This window comes from Pleurodeles waltl, chromosome 8, assembly GCF_031143425.1.
Source record: "Pleurodeles waltl isolate 20211129_DDA chromosome 8, aPleWal1.hap1.20221129, whole genome shotgun sequence".
In the NCBI taxonomy this organism is placed as follows: domain Eukaryota; kingdom Metazoa; phylum Chordata; class Amphibia; order Caudata; family Salamandridae; genus Pleurodeles; species Pleurodeles waltl.
The window spans coordinates 188,956,126-188,970,339 of record NC_090447.1 but is presented as its reverse complement, the minus strand read 5'-3'; the positions used below and the strand labels follow the sequence as shown (position 1 = coordinate 188,970,339).

At 44.2% G+C, this 14,214-nt stretch overlaps 5 non-coding genes across 5 annotated transcripts; all 5 read right to left on the bottom strand.

Moving 5' to 3' along the window:
• Positions 1-230: 230 nt before the first annotated feature.
• Positions 231-304, bottom strand: TRNAT-AGU (transfer RNA threonine (anticodon AGU)). The gene has a single exon. It is a non-coding gene; the product is annotated as a tRNA-Thr (tRNA).
• A 1,948-nt stretch (positions 305-2,252) lies between these two features.
• TRNAT-AGU (transfer RNA threonine (anticodon AGU)) lies at positions 2,253-2,326 on the bottom strand. The gene has a single exon. It is a non-coding gene; the product is annotated as a tRNA-Thr (tRNA).
• A 425-nt stretch (positions 2,327-2,751) lies between these two features.
• TRNAT-CGU (transfer RNA threonine (anticodon CGU)) lies at positions 2,752-2,824 on the bottom strand. The gene has a single exon. It is a non-coding gene; the product is annotated as a tRNA-Thr (tRNA).
• Positions 2,825-4,271: 1,447 nt separating this feature from the next.
• Positions 4,272-4,345, bottom strand: TRNAT-AGU (transfer RNA threonine (anticodon AGU)). The gene has a single exon. It is a non-coding gene; the product is annotated as a tRNA-Thr (tRNA).
• Positions 4,346-4,772: 427 nt separating this feature from the next.
• Positions 4,773-4,845, bottom strand: TRNAR-CCU (transfer RNA arginine (anticodon CCU)). The gene has a single exon. It is a non-coding gene; the product is annotated as a tRNA-Arg (tRNA).
• Positions 4,846-14,214: the final 9,369 nt, after the last annotated feature.

Sequence of the window (14,214 nt, the reverse complement as noted above, 5' to 3'; positions counted from 1 at the left end):
ATACATCAGTTGTCTTCAACTCTAAGGTTTTAGTTCATATATACCTTGCTATTTGATTTACTCTTCATTTTACATTCAAAGTTTTGCTTCTGTTACCATGAATATTCTCTGAATTTTATTTAATATTAAGATGAACTGTCTATTAGTAAGATGACTCAGATTTTTCATTTTTTAATTGTATCAGAGAGTATCTAAGGAAACTGATCTGTAATTTATGAATAAAAATATCAAGGTGCTGCTGAGATTTGAACTCAGGATCTCCTGTTTACTAGACAGGCGCTCTAACCAGCTAAGCCACAGGACCTACTTGACAAACGTCCCTAGAATAGTTAGCTGAATGGAGTGAAATAGAAATCATTTTTTTTTTCATTTTCTTTTCTAAGTTCCCACAACTCTCTCCTTAAACACTATAGCTGAGAACACTAAATTTATTTAAAAATTCTTCCTTAAGAGGTGGCTTACCGTTCTTTTAGAATATTGAATTATGTCTTGTGAGTGAAATGCATTAAAAAAATTCAACTCTAAATTGAATTTTCTTCTCTTTCCTCTTTGTTATAATTCTCATTTCCCTTATTCATTCATTGCATTGCTTTGAAATTCTGCAAAATACCAAGTGCTTTTTTCATTATGAGATGAAGCATTCTAAAGTGAACAGGACACTACTCTTGTTTTGAAACTGTATTTAATATTTACTTGAAAAAATTCAATTCTAGATGTTTGGAGCAAAACTGAGGTGTTGCTGAGATTTGAACTCAGGATTTCCTGTTTAAGAGACAGGCGCTTTAACCACTAAGCCACAGCACCTCTTACTCTTAAAAAGATTGAATAACTGACTTAGTTGCCATTATTGCTTTTCAATACCTTCTGTGGAGTCTTTTTTTATCTGTGTTATTACGTTAAACATAAAAGAATTCCCCATCACTTAAGAAGAGTACCTAAGATTTAGTTAAAAAGTATTCATAAAAGTAGACTAAATTTTTCAGTGGCTCACAAATTATTATTGTAGAGGATTGTATCACTTTTCTTCTTCAACTCTAGCACTTTATTTTATATTTATCTTCCTCTTTGATATACCCTTCATTTTACATTCACAGTCTTTCTTCTGTCATCTCGAAAATACTCTGAATTTTATTTAGTATTAAGATGAACTGTTCAATAGTAAGTTACTCAAATTTTTCATTTTAACATTATATCAAAGGATCATCTAATGAAAATAATCTGTTATTTAACTATGAAAAAGAGCACGGTGTTGTGGAGATTTGAACTCAGGATCTCCTGTTTATTAGACGGGCAGTCAAAGCAACTAAGCCAGAGAACTTTCATGACAAAGTTTACTGCAATTGCTAGTAGAATGGAGTGCAGTAAAAATCTGTTTTTTTCAATTTTCTTTTCTAAGTTGATACAACTCTGTTGTCAAACTCTATAGGTGAGAAGATCAAATTTATTTAAGAATACTTCCTTAATGAGTGACTTACCCCACTTATAGAAGATTGAATTATGTGTTGTGAGTAAAATGTATTGGTTAAATTGAACTCTTAATTAATTTGTCGTCTCTTTCCTTTTCTTTGACATTCTCTTTTCCCCTATTCATTTATGGTATTACTTTCGAATTCTGCAAAACACCAAGTGTTTGTTTCATTTGGAGATCAAGCATTCTAAAGTCAATAGAACACTACTCTTGTTTTTAAACTTTTTTGAACGTTTACTTGAAGAAATTGAATTTTAAAAGTTTGGACTAAATCTAAATTGTTGCTGGAATTTAAACACAGGACATCCTAGTTATGAGACAGCAGCTTTGACCACTAAACAACAGCACCTACTTATCTTACAAATATTGAATAACTGACTTAGTGGAGATGACTTGTCCTCAGTGCCTTAAGTGCAGTCTTCTTTATCTGTGGTGAAACGTTGAACAAAAAAGGATTCCCCATCACTTAACAAGAATACCTACATTTTAGTTAACAAGTACTTATAAAAGTAGATTACATTTTTGAGTGCTTTACAAATAATAATTGTAGAGGAATACATCAGTTGTCTTCAACTCTAAGGTTTTAGTTCATATATACCTTGCTATTTGATTTACTCTTCATTTTACATTCAAAGTTTTGCTTCTGTTACCATGAAAATTCTCTGAATTTTATTTAATATTAAGATGAACTGTCTATTAGTAAGATGACTCAGATTTTTCATTTTTTAATTGTATCAGAGAGTATCTAAGGAAACTGATCTGTAATTTAAGAATAAAAATATCACGGTGCTGCTGAGATTTGAACTCAGGATCTCCTGTTTACTAGACAGGCACTTTAACGAGCTAAGCCACAGCACCTGCTTGACAAATGTCATTGGAATAGTTAGCTGAATGGAGTGAAATAGAAATCATTTTTTTTCATTTTCTTTTCTAAGTTCCCACAACTCTCTTCTTAAACACTATAGGTGAGAACACTAAATTTATTTAAAAATACTTCCTTAAGAGGTGGCTTACCGTTCTTTTAGAATATTGAATTATGTCTTGTGAGTGAAATGCATTACAAAAATTCAACTCTAAATTGAATTTTCTTCTCTTTCCTCTTTGTTATAATTCTCATTTCCCTTATTCATTCATTGCATTGCTTTGAAATTCTGCAAAATACCAAGTGCTTTTTTCATTATGAGATGAAGCATTCTAAAGTGAACAGGACCCTACTCTTGTTTTGAAACTGTATTTAATATTTACTTGAAAAAATTCAATTCTATAAGTTTGGAGCAAAACTGAGGTGCTGTTGAGATTTGAACTCAGGACTTCCTGTTTACGAGACAGGCGCTTTAACCACTAAGCCACAGCACCTCTTACTCTTAAAATGATTGAATAACTGACTTAGTTGCCATTATTGCTTTTCAATACCTTCTGTGGAGTCTTTTTTTATCTGTGTTATTACGTTAAACATAAAAGAATTCCCCATCACTTAAGAAGAGTACCTAAGATTTAGTTAAAAAGTATTCATAAAAGTAGACTACATTTTTCAGTGGCTCACAAATTATTATTGTAGAGGATTGTATCACTTTTCTTCTTCAACTCTAGCACTTTATTTTATATTTATCTTCCTCTTTGATATACCCTTCATTTTACATTCACAGTCTTGCTTCTGTCATCTCGAAAATATTCTGAATTTTATTTAGTATTTAGATGAACTGTTCAATAGTAAGTTTCTAAAATTTTTCATTTTAACATTATATCAAAGGATCATCTAATGAAAATAATCTGTTATTTAACTATGAAAAAGAACATGGTGTTGAGGAGATTTGAACTCAGGATCTCCTGTTTATTAGACAAGCAGTCAAAGCAACTAAGCCAGAGAAATTTCATGACAAAGTTTACTGCAGTTGCTAGTAGAATGGAGTGCCGTAGAAATCTGTTTTTTTTATTTTCTTTTCTAAGTTGATACAACTCTGTTGTCAAACTCTATAGGTGAGAAAATCAAATTTATTTAAGAATACTTCCTTAATGAGTGACTTACCCTACTTATAGAAGATGGAATTATGTGTTGTGAGTAAAATGCATTGGTTAAATTGAACTCTTAATTTATTTGTCATCTCTTTCCTTTTCTTTGACATTCTCTTTTCCCCTATTCATTTATGGTATTACTTTCGAATTCTGCAAAACACCAAGTGTTTGTTTCATTTGGAGATCAAGCATTCTAAAGTCAACATAACACTACTCTTGTTTTTAAACTTTTTTTAACGTTTACTTGAAGAAATTGAATTTTTAAAATTTGGACTAAATCTAAATTGTTGCTGGAATTTAAACACAGGACATCCTAGTTATGAGACAGGAGCTTTGACCACTAAACAACAGCACCTACTTATCTTACAAATATTGAATAACTGACTTAGTGGAGATGACTTGTCCTCAGTGCCTTTAGTGCAGTCATCTTTATCTGTGGTGAAACGTTGAACAAAAAAGGATTCCCCATCAGTTAAGAAGAATACCTACATTTTAGTTAACAAGTACTTATAAAAGTAGATTACATTTTTGAGTGGTTTACAAATAATAATTGTAGAGGAATACATCAGTTGTCTTCAACTCTAAGGTTTTAGTTCATATATACCTTGCTATTTGATTTACTCTTCATTTTACATTCAAAGTTTTGCTTCTGTTACCATGAAAATTCTCTGAATTTTATTTAATATTAAGATGAACTGTCTATTAGTAAGATGACTCAGATTTTTCATTTTTTAATTGTATCAGAGAGTATCTAAGGAAACTGATCTGTAATTTAAGAATAAAAATATCACGGTGCTGCTGAGATTTGAACTCAGGATCTCCTGTTTACTAGAGTGGTGCTTTAACCAGCTAAGCCACAGCACCTGCTTGACAAATGTCACTGGAATAGTTAGCTGAATGGAGTGAAATAGAAATCATTTTTTTTTTTCATCTTCTTTTCTAAGTTCCCACAACTCTCTCCTTAAACACTATAGGTGAGAACACTAAATTTATTTAAAAATTCTTCCTTAAGAGGTGGCTTACCGTTCTTTTAGAATATTGAATTATGTCTTGTGAGTGAAATGCATTACAAAAATTCAACTCTAAATTGAATTTTCTTCTCTTTCCTCTTTGTTATAATTCTCATTTCCCTTATTCATTATTGCATTGCTTTGAAATTCTGCAAAATACCAAGTGCTTTTTTCATTAGGAGATGAAGCATTCTAAAGTGAACAGGACACTACTCTTGTTTTGAAACTGTATTTAATATTTACTTGAAAAAATTCAATTCTATAAGTTTGGAGCAAAACTGAGGTGCTGCTGAGATTTGAACTCAGGATTTCCTGTTTAGGAGACAGGCACTTTAACCACTAAGCCACAGCACCTCATACTCTTAAAATGATTGAATAACTGACTTAGTTGCCATTATTGCTTTTCAATACCTTCTGTGGAGTCTTTTTTTATCTGTGTTATTACGTTAAACATAAAAGAATTCCCCATCACTTAAGAAGAGTACCTAAGATTTAGTTAAAAAGTATTCATAAAAGTAGACTACATTTTTCAGTGGCTCACAAATTATTATTGTAGAGGATTGTATCACTTTTCTTCTTCAACTCTAGCACTTTATTTTATATTTATCTTCCTCTTTGATATACCCTTCATTTTACATTCACAGTCTTGCTTCTGTCATCTCGAAAATACTCTGAATTTTATTTAGTATTAAGATGAACTGTTCAATAGTAAGTTACTCAAATTTTCATTGTAACATGATATCAAAGGATCATCTAATGAAAATAATCTGTTATTTAACTATGAAAAAGAGCACGGTGTTGTGGAGATTTGTACTCAGGATCTCCTGTTTAGTAGACGGGCAGTCAAAGCAACTTTGCCAGAGAACTTTCATGACAAAGTTTACTGCAATTGCTAGTAGAATGGAGTGCAGTAGAAATCTGTTTTTTTTTCTTTTCTTTTCTAAGTTGATACTACTCTGTTGTCAAACTCTATAGGTGAGAAGATCAAATTTATTTAAGAATACTTCCTTAATGAGTGACTTACCCTACTTATAGAAGATTGAATTATGTGTTGTGAGTAAAATGCATTGGTTAAATTGAACTCTTAATTTATTTGTTGTCTCTTTCCTTTTCTTTGACATTCTCTTTTCCCCTATTCATTTATGGTATTACTTTCGAATTCTGCAAAACACCAAGCGTTTGTTTCATTTGGAGATCAAGCATTCTAAAGTCAACAGAACACTACTCTTGTTTTTAAACTTTTTTGAACGTTTACTTGAAGAAATTGAATTTTAAAAGTTTGGACTAAATCTAAATTGTTGCTGGAATTTAAACACAGGACATCCTAGTTATGAGACAGGAGCTTTGACCACTAAACAACAGCACCTACTTATCTTACAAATATTGAATAACTGACTTAGTGGATGTTAGAAATGGGGTTTCTGGTTGGCTAGGGTATGCACCTCAGCCAGGCAGAACTTACCCACTCTAGTCAGGGCAAGGGAGTTACACGTCCAAGATAACCCCTGCTCACCCCCTTGGTAGCTTGGCACGAGCAGTCAGGCTTAACCCGGAGGCAATGCGTAAAGCGTTTGCACAACACACACATACATGTGACGCAATATCCCCACCACAAAGGAAACACAACACCAGATTATATGAAAATACACTGTATTGTACACAACGTAATTATTAGACCAACATCACATAACAGTACTATCCTGCTACCTTAGCAGTTGTCAGAACACGTTACACATTAATTACTCTGCAAACTAGCAGTAGTCACACATAACACACAGGTTACTCAGTATTCTGCAACATAAGCAGTAGTCAGGAAACACGTTATCACATTGGAACACTTGTCATAAGCATATCATAAAACGCCCATAGTAGGAACATTAGAAAACCTATGGCAAGTTAAGTAAACATATTAGCAAGTCATGCCCATAAAAGGAACATGTGCACACATATGTAAACACATCATAGGACAGGCAGGCAATATAACATAATTACAAAGTCTGTAAAAAGAACTTTAAATCAACGTTACATTAGTCCGTTTTAAAGTACCTGAAAAATGATGAAAAGGCACCTCCAGTGCCCAAAACGAATAATGGGGCCCCCGGCGCTCTTCTGCGCAAAACGGGGGCCTCCCTAGACTCCTGGGGTTAGGGGAGGGCGGCACGCACCTCCTCTGTGACAAAAATGGGCCCCTCTGGGGACCGTGAACACTGGGGGCCCTCCCAGGCCTCCACCGGCCCTCTCGAGGGGGGGCCCAGGTCTGGGAAACCTTTAAAGGGGGAGGGGGGTGCCTCGCACCCCCTCCTAATTGAAACACGGGCCCCTCCGGGGACCCGCTAACTCCCTGGGCCTCTGGGGGCCCTGCCACTATGGGAGACCCCGAAATGACATACTCCTGGCCCGCGAGGGGGCCAACAAGAGAGCTGGGGGCCAGGGCGAGCCTCCGGTGAGGCTGCCGCCCGGCCTGGGATAGCAGGAGAGTCCTCCGGGACTCCTGCACGCGAGGGAGAGGCGTCCTCCTCTTCCTCTACTTCCAGATGACGTCGCGGCCCAAGGTGGGGCCTGCTGGTGCCCCGGGGGCGCTCTGAAAAGCGCGCGTCCCCCAGGAGCACGCTAGGAGCGTGCTAGCTCCTTCCTTGACTTCTGAAAGTGCCCCGGGGGCACTAGAGACAGCGCGGACCTCGCGCTGGAATGCAAATGCTCTGCCCGGGCTGCGGCGGTGATTCCAGCAAAGAAAAGGCGCTGTAGAGAGCGCGAGGGCACATTTATGCGCCCGGGTTGCGGCGGTGATCTCCTTTAGTAGAAACGCGCTCCAGGAAGCGCGAGGGCACAATTAAAAGCCCGGGCTGCGGCGGTGATTTCCTTTTTAGTCAAAGAAAAGCGCTTTCAAAGCGCGAGGGCACATCAGCAGCCTCAGCAATTTAAAAGAATGCCTTGTTCCTGGTGGACGCATTCTGTGCAAAGGTCTAAAGGATCGTTACAGGGGTCAGGGGCCACAGCACCCTGCCCCTGGGAACAACTCAACAAGAAGGAGCACAGGGCTGGTGGGCCCAGCTACAGGCCAGCACAAGGGGTGCAGTTGGTGGCAGTTCCTCCTAGTGACCAGGCAGGTCACAGGTCAGCACAGCAGCAGCAGTCCAAGGCGGTTTCCTGGTGAGTCCATTCATCAGCGTTCTGTGTCCAGTTTCAAGTTCCAAGAATGTTCAAATTGTGGGGAAAATTCCCCTGTACTTATAGTCAGTTCTTACAGTGTTTTACAGTGGTAGGGAGAGGAGGTTCCAGCCAGTTACAAATGGTTCTGGGAGTGCCCCCTCTCTCCTTTCAGCACAGGCTCCAAACATCAGTGGGGGGTTAACGACCCTATTGTGTGAGGCCAGGGCACAGCCTTTACAAATGTAGGTGTGCCCCGCCTCTCCCTTCTCTCAGCCCAGGAAGACTATTCAGTATGTAGATGCACCTCAGTGACACCTCCACCCTCCCTGTGTACAGGCTGTCTGAAAAGTATGCACAAAGCCCCAACTGTCACTCTGCCCAGACGTGGATTGGAGTCAAGCTGCAAAACACCAGAATCATAAGCACAGATAAATGCGCACTTTCTAGAAGTGGCATTTCTGTGATAGTAATAAAAAATACACCCACACCAGTAAGCAGTATTTATTATCACAACCATACCAAACACGCCTACGCTAGCCCTCATAAATCAGACAATACCCCTACACATAAGGCAGGGCATTTCTAATGCAATCCTATGAGAAGGCAGCACTCACAGCAGTGAGACACCAAGTTAGGCTGTTTGTCACTACCAGGACAGGCCATGCAATATGGCACATGTCCTGCCTTTCTACATACATGGCACCCTGCCCACAGGGCGTACTTTAGGGGTGACTTACATGTAGTAAAAGGGGAGTCCTGGGCCTGGCAAGTAATTTTAGATGCCAGGTCCCTGTGGCAGAAAACTGCGCACACAGGCCCTGCGCTAGCAGGCCTGAGACAGGTTTGAAAGTCTACTTCAGTGGGTGGCGCAAGCAGCGCTGAAGGCCCACTAGTAGTATTTAATTTACAGGCCCTGGGTATAGAGATACCACTGTACAAGGGACTTATAGGTAAATTAAATATGCCAATCAGGTATAAGCCAATCATACCAACTTTAGATGGGAGAGCACCTGCACTTTAACACTGGTCAGCAGTGATAAAGTGCTCAAAGTCCTAGAGCCAACAGCGAAAGGTCAGAAAAACCAGGAGGAAGGAGGCAAAAAGACTAGGGATGACCATGCGTATGGCCAAAAGTCCAACACAACCCCCTACCAGCCAAAATCCAGGGGAGAACAATCAATACCTTGATGTACTTTCCTGATTGGGGCGATAGAACAAGGACCCAGGCCCACAACAGCAGGGGCATGTTCCAGTTCTACGCCTTCCTGACTCCACTGGGATCTCTCTGTCAATGCGTCCCAGGCAGCCTAGACCAACCCACGGGGATTCTCTAGCTGCCAATGGCCAGAACCAGGCCCCAGGCCATCTAGGAGCCTCTGGTCTCTGAAACCATAATGAGTGGGGGGCGGTAGCCCCAGGTGCAAAGCAACCTGTCTCCACTCCATTTCTGATCAGTTCAGGGGCTCTACCCTGCCACTGATCCACCAACCTAGGGTCCGCACCCATAGGTTCTACAGGGGCTAGAGGCGAGGCTCTCCTCCCTCTACCCCTCCTTCTAGGATCCCGCCCTCCTCTCCTAGGAGGGGTATCACCAGAATCCACACTTGCCAGGGTGCTGGGTACAGCAGCCCTGCACAACTTTCTCGCCAGCCCAGGATCACTACCTGGCGACTGACCACCCAACCCAGGGACGACACCCTTGGGTTGCACCGGGGTCCGGGGCGGGCTTCCCCCTCCCTGACCCCCACTTCCAGAGTCCTGCATCTCCCCACCTCGGGAGAAGCCACCAGAAGTTTCACACAGGGGGGTGAGCACACTAACCGCCCCCCCAACCAGGTCAGAGTTTACCCCCTGAACCTGTCTATCTAGTCCAGGGACGACACCCTTAGACTGGACCATTGCCCAGCGAACCAGGACTTCCTTGGGAGCACACCTACCCCCTACCAGATCAGAGCTTACCCCCTGAATCTGGCAATCCAACCCAGAGTCACTACCCTGCGGTTGAACCACTGCCTGGCGCACCAGGACTTCCTGGGGAGCACACGTACTCCCCATCAGGTCAGAGTTTACCCCCTGAACCTGATCATCCAACCCAGAGTCACCACCCTGCGGTTGAATCATTGCCTGGCGCACCAGGACTTCCTGGGGGGCACACCTACCCCCCATCAGGGAAACACTTTCCCCAAGGGCCACACAAGAGTCTGGCTGGCGCAGGTCTCCTGACCTCTGCCCATCGGACAGAGTCTGGATTCCCCCCAGCCCAGAAATGGTCTCACCAAGGTCATTCCCGGGGGGCTCTGCACTCAGAGCTGACCCCTGACCCTCCAGGTTCTCCACTGGGGCCCGCAGCCCCCTCTCAACCCTATGTCTGGATTTCCGCCTCCTCCGCTGTAGAGCGAGACTACCAGACACCAGGACCGGCGGAACGCTATCACCAGCCACCCGCCTAAATCCTAATGACAAAATGGGATCCTTCTGAACAGCTGGCCCTACGGCACAGGTTAGGCTCACCTCCTGGCGTTCACTCATGGAACCTTCAGGGGCCTGGGACGGTATCTTGGGCACCTTGGGCCTCAGCCCAGCCCCATTCCCTCTCCTCAGAGACGGGACATGGGGTCCCTCACCCATCCCAGTCCACTGGGACCTACCTGGGACACTCCATTCCTTTCCCACCACACCTTGTTGGGAAACACCTAGACCACTCTCATTAGGAACACCCCCTAATGTCACACCAGACCCTCTGGTACGCAACCAGAAGTCTGCCTCCTTTGCAAGCTCCCTGGAGTCAGAGAGCTCACACACTGACAAGTGTTGGCGTAACTCTGAAAAACAACAACGAAACAGGTGCTCTCTGAGAATCAGATTAAACAGCCCTTCAAAATTGTTTACTGTGCTACCCTTCACCCATCCATCTAGTGCAATGCAGCAATCCTCCACAAACTCCTCCCAAGACTGGTGGGACAGTTTCTTACCACCCCTAAACCTTTTTCTGTATTCCTCAGGGGAAAAACCATACTTCACAATCAGTGCGTTCTTCACAGCGGAGTACCCCTCCCTGTCACTCTCTTCTAGAGTCAGTAGGGCATCCCTCCCCTCCTCAGGAATAAAACTCCCTAGGCCAGTTCCCCAATCCTTCTCAGGGATCCTGCGCTCTACCAGAGCCCTCTCATATTCCTTTAACCACTGACGTATGTCACCCCCCTCTTGGAACCTAGGTACCAGATCTATGGGTATGTGAGGAACATCTTTGCTACAGCACTGTACATTGCTGCCACCACTGGACTCCACCTGCAGCGCTGGTGAGTCCAGAACCTTCAGACTGCGCTCTAGAGCGAGTCTTTCTCTGGCAAAGGCCCTCTCTGCCTCTGCCATTCTCTCCTGTACTAAGGCCTTCTCTACCTCAGCCCTTCTCTCCTCAACAGCTAGGCGCGCTAACTGCAACTTCAGGTCCCTCTCTTCCCGCCTATCTCTTAGCTCATCAGGCGTCAAGGAATGAGAGGTAGCCCTGCTTCTTACACTGGACCCAGCAAGGGACTCCCTATCACTGGGGCCTTCCCTGTCAACTGGCGTCCCCAACCGGTCATTCTCACCCTCCTGATCAGTCTCTCTACCACTCTCTAGGGATGAGGTCTGGGAGCCCTCCCATTGGGAACCCTCGCTACACTCAGGATCCTCTGGGTACCCCCTACGCACACTCCCTCCCTGGGTAAATGTCACAAACCTTTCAAAGAAATTCAGAGATCTCCTGAGGTCCCCTTCTACAGGCAGCCCTCTCTCTTTACAGAACCCCTCTAATTCCCCCTGCGTGTAAAACGGCAGGTCCTCTAAATCAAAGGTAAGCCCCATCTTGAAAAGGTACAAATAACTCAACTGTGACAACCACAATACCCAAGCGTGAGAACTGAAAACAGGAAAAATGACCAAAGAGAGAAAGTTAAGAGAAGCCAAACATGTGATGGTCTAAACGCAATCCTTGTAGTGAAATAATGAGTCACAATGGTATTGTGCAAGCGCAAGTCCTATCCTCACCGCTGACTTCCAATGTTAGAAATGGGGTTTCTGGTTGGCTAGGGTATGCACCTCAGCCAGGCAGAACTTACCCACTCTAGTCAGGGCAAGGGAGTTACACGTCCAAGATAACCCCTGCTCACCCCCTTGGTAGCTTGGCACGAGCAGTCAGGCTTAACCCGGAGGCAATGCGTAAAGCGTTTGCACAACACACACATACATGTGACGCAATATCCCCACCACAAAGGAAACACAACACCAGATTATATGAAAATACACTGTATTGTACACAACGTAATTATTAGACCAACATCACATAACAGTACTATCCTGCTACCTTAGCAGTTGTCAGAACACGTTACACATTAATTACTCTGCAAACTAGCAGTAGTCACACATAACACACAGGTTACTCAGTATTCTGCAACATAAGCAGTAGTCAGGAAACACGTTATCACATTGGAACACTTGTCATAAGCATATCATAAAACGCCCATAGTAGGAACATTAGAAAACCTATGGCAAGTTAAGCAAACATATTAGCAAGTCATGCCCATAAAAGGAACATGTGCACACATATGTAAACACATCATAGGACAGGCAGGCAATATAACATAATTACAAAGTCTGTAAAAAGAACTTTAAATCAACGTTACATTAGTCCGTTTTAAAGTACCTGAAAAATGATGAAAAGGCACCTCCAGTGCCCAAAACGAATAATGGGGCCCCCGGCGCTCTTCTGCGCAAAACGGGGGCCTCCCTAGACTCCTGGGGTTAGGGGAGGGCGGCACGCACCTCCTCTGTGACAAAAATGGGCCCCTCTGGGGACCGTGAACACTGGGGGCCCTCCCAGGCCTCCACCGGCCCTCTCGAGGGGGGGCCCAGGTCTGGGAAACCTTTAAAGGGGGAGGGGGGTGCCTCGCACCCCCTCCTAATTGAAACACGGGCCCCTCCGGGGACCCGCTAACTCCCTGGGCCTCTGGGGGCCCTGCCACTATGGGAGACCCCGAAATGACATACTCCTGGCCCGCGAGGGGGCCAACAAGAGAGCTGGGGGCCAGGGCGAGCCTCCGGTGAGGCTGCCGCCCGGCCTGGGATAGCAGGAGAGTCCTCCGGGACTCCTGCACGCGAGGGAGAGGCGTCCTCCTCTTCCTCTACTTCCAGATGACGTCGCGGCCCAAGGTGGGGCCTGCTGGTGCCCCGGGGGCGCTCTGAAAAGCGCGCGTCCCCCAGGAGCACGCTAGGAGCGTGCTAGCTCCTTCCTTGACTTCTGAAAGTGCCCCGGGGGCACTAGAGACAGCGCGGACCTCGCGCTGGAATGCAAATGCTCTGCCCGGGCTGCGGCGGTGATTCCAGCAAAGAAAAGGCGCTGTAGAGAGCGCGAGGGCACATTTATGCGCCCGGGTTGCGGCGGTGATCTCCTTTAGTAGAAACGCGCTCCAGGAAGCGCGAGGGCACAATTAAAAGCCCGGGCTGCGGCGGTGATTTCCTTTTTAGTCAAAGAAAAGCGCTTTCAAAGCGCGAGGGCACATCAGCAGCCTCAGCAATTTAAAAGAATGCCTTGTTCCTGGTGGACGCATTCTGTGCAAAGGTCTAAAGGATCGTTACAGGGGTCAGGGGCCACAGCACCCTGCCCCTGGGAACAACTCAACAAGAAGGAGCACAGGGCTGGTGGGCCCAGCTACAGGCCAGCACAAGGGGTGCAGTTGGTGGCAGTTCCTCCTAGTGACCAGGCAGGTCACAGGTCAGCACAGCAGCAGCAGTCCAAGGCGGTTTCCTGGTGAGTCCATTCATCAGCGTTCTGTGTCCAGTTTCAAGTTCCAAGAATGTTCAAATTGTGGGGAAAATTCCCCTGTACTTATAGTCAGTTCTTACAGTGTTTTACAGTGGTAGGGAGAGGAGGTTCCAGCCAGTTACAACTGGTTCTGGGAGTGCCCCCTCTCTCCTTTCAGCACAGGCTCCAAACATCAGTGGGGGGTTAACGACCCTATTGTGTGAGGCCAGGGCACAGCCTTTACAAATGTAGGTGTGCCCCGCCTCTCCCTTCTCTCAGCCCAGGAAGACTATTCAGTATGTAGATGCACCTCAGTGACACCTCCACCCTCCCTGTGTACAGGCTGTCTGAAAAGTATGCACAAAGCCCCAACTGTCACTCTGCCCAGACGTGGATTGGAGTCAAGCTGCAAAACACCAGAATCATAAGCACAGATAAATGCGCACTTTCTAGAAGTGGCATTTCTGTGATAGTAATAAAAAATACACCCACACCAGTAAGCAGTATTTATTATCACCATCACAACCATACCAAACACGCCTACGCTAGCCCTCATAAATCAGACAATACCCCTACACATAAGGCAGGGCATTTCTAATGCAATCCTATGAGAAGGCAGCACTCACAGCAGTGAGACACCAAGTTAGGCTGTTTGTCACTACCAGGACAGGCCATGCAATATGGCACATGTCCTGCCTTTCTACATACATGGCACCCTGCCCACAGGGCGTACTTTAGGGGTGACTTACATGTAGTAAAAGGGGAGTCCTGGGCCTGGCAAGTAATTTTAG